Genomic DNA, 8,879 nt, shown 5'->3' on the forward strand with positions numbered 1-8,879 from the left:
GGTAAGTGTGTTTGTTTATATTTTTTAAAACTATAAAAATTATATTACTTTAATTGTCAGTATTTCTTTATTAAAACTCTTAAAACTGGTTATTCATTTTTACAGCATTTTCTAAATGAATGAAACTGGGAGATTTTTGGTCATGCTTTTAGCAAAGAGAACTCACAGAGCAAAAGTGTCTTTCAAATTTTTTAACAAAACCTATTAAACACTTCATTTCTTAAACCGCTTGACTGTAGATCCATAACTGTTTTATGGTTAGAAGTTTAAACTGTGGATCTGACTGCAAATTTACTAATTTTTTTTCTCATCTTCCACTAAGATTTTTCTCTTGCAGGAGAATCTTTCATTGAGATGATTGAAATCGCTGCAGTGAGAATGGAAATTACTTGGGCTCCTTTCCTTTTAAAAGCTGCATGCAAGAACTGTGTGATGAGTCAAATGTAGACTAATGGTTATGTAAATGTCACTAATTTTAGATACAGATCTGAAAGTGTGTTTCCTTTTAAGATTTTATTTTCTTCACTATCATGACTCAGTATCACTTGCTAATCTAATTTTATTAGCCCTGTTGTATTTTACCATTTAAAATACACATGCCTTCTTCAATTAAATGCTCACAGAGTCAAGTTTATATATCGTATAGATGTTTTAAAAGGAGGAAAAAAGCTTATCTGCACTGGAGATTTGTTTTCACTTCAGCCTTCACAAGCCTGCTACTGGTGCAGTTGCACAGGTACAGACATGATGTAGATGAATATGAATCCAAGTTTTTATAATTCATAAATTTGCATTATTTGACTGTATAGAATTTCAACCTGGTGTATGTGCTGCTAAAAATTACGTTTTTCTTGTTTGCTACTGCTACGGATTTGAACTGTTGAAACTACTGATGGCTAAAATTTCCAATTTAGTTCAGACCTGAGCAGTTCTCAGCAGCAAACCTATGCATAATTAGATAGCCTACGTCTTTTCATAAAGAACACTTCCGTGTGTACCTTTACCTATTGCAGCTCTCAAGATACATGACCAAACTGAGGTTGATTATTTAGAAAAAATATGCTGTCTGGCTCAAAGGTGAATAGCTTTCTCACTGAATTTCTTGAAGTAGCACTATGTTATATTTGCTTATTTTTGACTGCTTAACATTGAAGACCTGCACATACATTTCAGCCATTTGAAAACTTAGAATTGCTTGGCTAGGCCAGATTCTGTGAGTTATAAAAGAAAAAGACGTTATTCTTCTTACTATACCACGTCCTTTAAAGATCACTGATTTTTGTCAGCCCAGTGCAGACTTCTGCTTGCAGGGGGCCATCCATCCTGTTGCTCTTGTTGATCTAGTATTTTAATATATCCAGGATTTTTCCCAGGGACTTGTATGAGTAGATATGAATCTAAGGAGCTGATCAGAAAGACTTGAAAGCATGCAACAAGTCTATTTGCATGGCTTTGTCAAAGTCCAGTGGCCAAACCGTGTGTTCCTGACTACTTCATTGTGCCCATGGAGGCCTTTATAGGAACAGACTGCTTCCTTCTGGTTCACCATGCAAACCCGTATTGCTGGCACAAAGCAGGAGATGGCAGGGAACGGGAAGAAGCAGAAGGGCAAAGGTTGGACCACCTTGTTCGTTGGCCCTAGCAACTTGGAACAGTTCAGTGACAGGATGAAAACACAGTTTGAGCACTTGCGGAACCAGAGTTCAACTGAGGAACCAAAGTTCCTGTCAAGATTAAGAAAATGACTTGAAGTGCTTATGAAGGCCTACTCAAATGATTTGGATCCTGAACCTTTGGAAAGGATGTTGTATTTCTCGCATGGTTCACAGGTGACTTAAATAATATTAGCAGTTATATTTTCCAGAGGTTTGCCTGCATGGATGGTGCCATAGGCTGTGACCAAATCAAACCCCCTCTGCCTTGCGACTCCGAGATCCTAAGGATTGTGCCTGATGTGAGAAAGGAAGGCTCACTGTTTTCAGTTCAGGTGCTTATTTTCTGCTAGGCTTAGGAACTGCACAGGAAAAAGATGCCTAATTCACATAAAAGAGAAAGAAAAGGAAGGCCTGCTTGAAAATAAACTGAGACTAGTAGCTATATAGGTGTGAAGATGTCTAGTGAGAGGAGCATGTCTAAAAATCTGGTATTGAAAGATTTGAGCTGAGAACTGATAGGGGAAAGACAGATCTGATAAACTGGAAAATCTGAAGGATTGAAATAGTTTAGGCAAAGATTTGGGGTTTGTTTCTTGAAATTGGAAGAAGCAGCAGCCTGACAGAAGGGATCTGGCTTGAAGCAAAGAGAACAAGTCAGGCTTGGGGGAAAGGACTCGCACACTTCAGATCATTCCTAACATTCACTAGGGTATTCTGCACTTGAGATCCAGAAGGGAATGTAGACTGTTAAGTAGTAGCTTTTGCTGTCATCTGCAAAATGACTATCAATTTCATTCCCCTCATCATATTCCACGTAAAAAAGAGCAAGCTTATTAGTACCCTCAGCTACTACTTTGTGGATTTTTGTCCTGAAAAGGAATCAAAAAATAACAGAGTAGTTAAGGTAGGAAAGGACCTCTGGAGATCATCTAGTTCAAGCAGGGTTGGGCAGAGCAGCTTCTTTAGGGCTGTGTCCAGTCAGCTTTTGAATATCTTCAAGGATGGAGACTCTGCAACCTGTCCTGTTGAGACAGAATTTCATGCAGTTCATTTTGTACCTATTGCCTTCTGTCCTATCACTGGGCACAACGGAGAAGAACCTGCCTATGTCTTCTTTACTGTCCCTTTCCTCCATCAGCAGGTGTTTAGAAACTTTGATAAGATCACACAAACACAAGCTTTTTCTTCTCCAGGCTGGAGTCTCAGCTCTCTCGGCCTTTCTTCGTGTGAAAAATTGTTCAGTTCTCTCATCATCTTTGTGGAAGTAAATAAAATACTTCAACTAATAAGGGGAATTAAAATTCAAAGGGGGAAATGTTTTTGTGGGGAAAATAAACAAAACACAACCTGATAACTGTAAAAAGAACATGAAGATCACAAAATGAAAAGGTAAGAGGTTAGGTAACTCCTACTTTAAGATTCTGCAATCTTCATTTGCCCCCTTGTGTCAGTGTACTATGAAGCAATCTTTGTGATCACACAGAATGTTCAACCTAATGATAGGACTGGCTGGGTGTGGGTGCTGGGCCAGGGAAGATGTTTTTGGGCAGTGCCAGCAAGAAGCTTAATGCTGCTGTAGGTGCTGCAGATCAGTAGAAAATTCTGTAGGCAATGGAATAACTGCTACAAGTAGAGGAAACCATGTCTTCGTGGTCATGTCAAGTGAGAATTCCTAAGAACTGGATGAGGTGTTTATTTTTCTGCCTTTATTCTTATATGATGCTAAACAAGTTACTGGGCCTTGGCTTCTGTAATACTTGAATTCCTCTTTAATTTAGAGGTGTCTAACTTAAGACTCTTATGTCTGAAGGAAACACTGTCAGTTTACATTTGTAGGTGAGTTTCTTGGGAGTTGTCATTTGAATTAAAATATTCTGTAATGTTATGTCTCCCGACAGCCTCCTATCTTGTTAAAGCATACCTCAAACTGTGGCATACTATGATAGTTTCTACACCTCCATGTCACATTTAAAATAGGGATAATAGAAACTTAGCTGAAGGGCTGTTGGGGTTTGGTTGTTTAAAAAAACGAAACACTTTTGTTTAGTAGCTGTACTAGAGTACATTTCCTTTTGGAATTTTCTATGGCATTCTTCAATTCTGATTTTGGAGGAAGAGGTGAGTATTGTGCATCTTTTAAAGACAAGATCTGCAATCAACTTTTCTTGTTGCCAGCTCAAGTTGAGAGTTTCCATGTTGTTTATTCATGGTCTATTTGTGCAGTCCTGTGAACTCCAAAACAGTCTGATTTTTGTCCTGTCTTGTCACTGATTCATTTTGCAAATGTGACTCTTATTATTAAATACTTGTACCATTTTTGAATGTCATTTCATAAGTAACATCTTCAATATTCTGTAAAATATTCTATACACTGAAGGTAATGTTCATGTTTCAACTTCATCATGTTTGACAATAAATTTACCTGTGAAGACCTATTTTGCAGAAAAAATGAACTAGTTGTACAGTGGTAAGCAGTGCATTGTTGAAAATGTAAAGTGACTTAGACCTGTGTATTTAGCACTTCTACAGGCCATTGTTCTTCAAATTTCAGAAGCAGTTTTCTTGATACTGCACATGGCACTCTTTGCTGAGTGAGAGTGGTCTATACTGAGTATTTGGATACAGAGATCTGAAAATGTTCCAGCTTTTCCCTTAGTCGTGGTATCTTGTTAAGTATTGAGGGAAGTCTGTCCTAGACAGGTAGCAATACTAACAGTAATGATGGAAATTTGAAATGTTTAGATTTCCTTTATCTTCTTCATCACAGCCTGTCACAGAAATCACAAGAAATGATAGAAATATATCCTAAGTGGCGAGCTGCTATTTTACCACGGTGTAACTTGAAGCCAAGCAGCAATTCTTCATGTAAGAAACAAGTAAACAAAAGGTTTAAAATGTATTTGAAGGAAAACACTACATCTGAGATATATGTAAATCTCCTTTCTAAGGTGGAAGTTGCGTGTATCAGAACAAAATGTTTACCTATAAAGAGAAATAAGAAAGAATTATGGAAAAAATGCAGTAGCATGAGTGACAATGCTCATCTTTCTGTGAGGGGGATAATAATGTTTGGAGTATTTTTCACTACATAGTTTATTTCTGTTAGAATTTATTTAATGGCTTTCAGGTGCAGTTTTTTTCCACATTTTATTCACTTATAATAGCTCTGTATTTGTTAATAAATCAAATTTGAATTTATCTAATATTGCTTCTGTCTCTTAATGTAAAATTCGAACCTTATGTTTGAAAGTTCTGAAATTAAAACATTAATTATAGCAGCATTTATCCAGTTTGTATCTTCAATCTAAAGTATACAGTGCTGAGTAGCTAAAGGCTGACTTAGTTTCTGTTGAGAGATGGGAACAATATATCCATATTGTTCTTTTCTGCTGTTTATAGCCATAGGAGACAGACATGGATAGAAAGTTTTACATTTCCCTATGTTTCTGCAGGGCAAGCAGTGGCTTTATTACCTATAAAGGAACGTTCTGTAAGCAGCTTTTACACTTTCAAGTGGTTTTAAAAGTAAAATATTTTGGAATTTCTCAACAAATACACAGAAAAACTTTTAAGTATTACAAAATTTGAAGTATATAAGACATAAATTGTAGCCTATAAAATCTCAGATGTATACATTTTAATCTTTTATTGAAAGAAAGGCAAATTAAAAGCTTCAGGGGTTACATTATTAGACCAGTTAGAATAGTCAACAATAATATATGACTATGGTTCTACAGTCCTGTGATTCTCGACCCAGACAAGTTTTGGGATTGAGAGCCTTCCTGTTACCTTGAACATGAGCCTGCCTCTGATATTTCCATGGTAGTTTCACTAAATAACTTTAGGTTAGTTTTTGGTGAGCTCAACCAGCTGAATGTGCTTGCTGTGTGAGCAACAGTGCTGGCACCAAGAAAAGCACCCTCCACTCTCAAGAATGGCAATCCAGTTTTAAAGTTAATTGCTTAAATCACTGTAAGGAATACTCAGGGCCTTATTCTTCCTTTCTTCATACTCCTACAGACAGGCTTTGCCTATCTGCTCTTTAAATCAGTGTTAAAGAGTCTAAAGACACCTTCATCTCTCTCTTCTGCAGAAGATTGGTATCTACATGTGAAACCAATACAAAAATGCTTATATAGATATATATAGCTTCTTAGCTATAAGAAGCTATATATATATATATAGAGCTTTATAGCTAAACAGCTGTGACACACCTTTCCTGTCATGAAGACAATGTGAAAGTGTCCCTCTTTTCCAACAAGCAATATCTGCTTTTTTTAGACACATCAAAAAATACATTAAAACTATATTATCCATCTATGTATAATGGAACTTCTGACTCAAAAATAAGAAATTTTCAGTAATATGAGACAAAGATGGACAAGAACTCTAATGTTTCGGAGGTATGAAATCTGTTAAATGGCCTGTGTGACAACCAATTTTAGGAAGCATCTGTGGATAGTAGGTGGTACAGTCAGAAAAAGGATTTCACTGCAGATGCGATGACATCGTGTAGCCAGACAGCCCCCTGTTGGTTGTAGTGTTGTGGAGGTTCCAGAAAGGAATCGTGCTTGAATTCAGCTATTCATTGCTTTCAATAAGCTGTTTTTTTCATTTCCATATCACAAATAGAGAAAATGGAGGGGCAAAAAATGTGTGTGCTTGTAAAAACTACCTCTGAATGAAGTTTTGTCTCTTGTATAAGACAAGTGTTAAAGGCTGGTTAAATAGAGTATCTCCACAGTTTCTTAATGCCTTTATAGAAGCTTATTTTTAAAGTGCTGTAGTGGAAATTTAGAGCAGTACTTTGTCCCTGTGGTAAAACTTAAGACTAGCATACTTTAATATCACATTTATAGTCTTACTAATGCAAAAGTACTTAGATAAACTGCTGTCAAGAATGCAAGTAATAGATTTTAAAACATAAAAGTTTGTAAGCTGGCAGTGAACTAGCCTGATACATGCTCCAGCTTTATTTAATGACTGAGACTCTCTTGCAGGCACATCTATGAGAGCTTGTGCTATTTAACAAGGTACAGTTTTACCAAGAGGCTTGGGTTTGGTTTTTTTTAATCGTTTCCTTTGCTTTAATCTGCTCTTTGTATGTGTTTTAAGTTGCTACCAATGCAAGTAGCTGTATACTTCCAGTTTGTGTTTTCCCCTGTGCTGAGAAACTAAAAACCTGGTTCTTCAAATGAAATAGATGTCTAATATATTGGAAAATTATAAAGGACACAAATTAGGTATTTTGGTGGGTTTTTTTTTCTTCGAAGTGTTTGTAAAGAGAACCTAGAATCTCCCTTGTATTGGTTACTGTATATCCATGTGGTAATGGAATGCTGTAGGTACTGTATGAGGTAGCCAGGAAAGTTTCCAGAAAAAACTCTGTCTCAGGGGCACAGGGTCTTCTGCTTTGATATAAACAATACAGAGGTGATATCTTTCTTCATCAGATAAGGCCAAGGTTATAACAGCTCATCTTCATCTGAGGAGCTGGATTTGTGGCTGAAAATCCACAGCTGCAACAGTGTTAGGGAAACTGATGTGAGAGTTAATCTTCTACTACAGTACAGAAGATGTAGCACGATGCCAAGAAAGCCTTAAGGAATCTTTCTGTCCCTCAAAACATGTTAAAAAATCTATTGTAATCGGGTATCTTTAAATTGCTGACAGAAACAACAGAGGGTAAGGATACATGCTGTGATTGAAAAGGGGGAATGGGAAAGATGGGGTCAGACTAAAGAGCTGGTTTGAAATTGTCATGACTTGCTAAAATCCATCAGAAGAGTTTAAGAAACTGGCTGAAACAATCTGAAACAAGGTGAGAGTACTCTTCCATGAAACAGAAAACCTGCTTTTCAGAAGCCCAAGGAGATCGAAGTTCACATCTCTTCTGAAAAAGTACCCCATGGAAGTTGCCACAGATGTTGCCCATCTTTCTTGCTAAATCAAGGATATGTACAAAAAAGAAATCACAAAATGGTTTTGTTCAAAGATTGTTGGCAGTGATAGCTATTACTCTTAGCAGATGAAAGCAAGCTGCAGGTAGAATTTCAAAGGGTAGTGGAATTTGCTTTTATTGGACTAACTGTGCAGTTCCTTGCAAGTTCCATATTTTTTCCTAAGATGTTTCCTGAAGTAACGGTAAAATGAGCATACAATAAATATAACTACCCATTAAAGCACACTAAAGGAATACCTTATGTTTCCAGCAGATGAACACTGCGATAACGAAGTGTTTCTGAATTGTATCACAGATCTCTATTATGCCAAAGTTCTGGTTTTTATTGCTAAAGAGAGCAACAGTAAAGGTGGCTTTAAACTGCTTTATGCTCCTACATTCTCTAAATCTGCTGAAGACAGAAAGCAGGGAGCAACTGCATGGCTGTTCAACAGCCAGCAAGGGGATTCACCTCTTCTCTCCTGCAATCTACCTCAAACTGTTTTCTTTTTATTACATTTGAAGAAGCTTTTTGAGTTTCAGGGAGGTTTTGTTTGTTTGTTTTGCAGGAGAGTTTACAATTCTCCTCACAAATTAGCAGCATAGGTAAGAACCTGTTCTAGGTTAAAGAAGATTCAAATAACTTCTCATGCTCAGAAAAATTACTACATTCTTCCTCTTATGAGGAGTGGTTACATACTCCATTTCCAAATCAGGATTAAACTTTAGGACTTCCTCATGGTTCTTGGAGTATCTTTAATTTTTATTTTGTTTGAGCAATTCTAGTAGCTTAGAACATACAACTAACTTGCAGAGCTCTTACATTGTGATTCCATTATTTTATGCTTACTCAGGCATAAAGCAGCCTGAGAAAGGCACTGCCTTACTCTCTGAATGTATCTCAGTTTCCTCTAAAACTGCAGCTTTTAGAGGCTGCAGTTTAGCTGTGAGCAGTTGTCCAGAGCAGTGGACATTTTTAATGGTAATTAACAAAATCCTAACTGTATCTCCATTTTTGGTTTTGTTGTTTTTTCACATTTATTGCAGAGTTCTTTTAAAAATAGCACCTGGTCCTGGTAGTATATAGTGTTTGAGTTTCTCAGGCTGCCAACAGGCTCTTTTCAGACACTTAGGCCTGAGGAAACTATTCTGAATCCCCATAAGGCTTATCCTTGAGATAGGAATTTCTTTGTCACCCTGTATGTTGAAACCAAATAATTTATATTGTGCTTCTTTACCTTTGTAATTTTCTTTCATCTGCCTCTTGGTATTACATAGATAAA

The 8,879-nt window shown here is 36.8% G+C and overlaps 1 long non-coding RNA gene across 5 annotated transcripts in view; it reads left to right on the forward strand.

The window, feature by feature from the left end:
• Window positions 1–4,853, forward strand: part of LOC116783191 — a 76,178-nt gene extending 71,325 nt beyond the window's left edge. For 4 of the 5 annotated variants that reach the window (XR_004355548.1, XR_004355549.1, XR_004355547.1 and 1 more), the window contains one exon: window positions 338–4,853. This is a non-coding gene — a long non-coding RNA (uncharacterized LOC116783191). Of the gene's footprint in view, window positions 1–322 lie in introns of all 5 variants that reach the window. The other variant, XR_004355551.1, reaches the window with a different exon arrangement.
• Window positions 4,854–8,879: the final 4,026 nt, after the last annotated feature.

The sequence above is a fragment of the Chiroxiphia lanceolata genome, chromosome 2, assembly GCF_009829145.1.
Source record: "Chiroxiphia lanceolata isolate bChiLan1 chromosome 2, bChiLan1.pri, whole genome shotgun sequence".
NCBI lineage: Eukaryota > Metazoa > Chordata > Aves > Passeriformes > Pipridae > Chiroxiphia > Chiroxiphia lanceolata.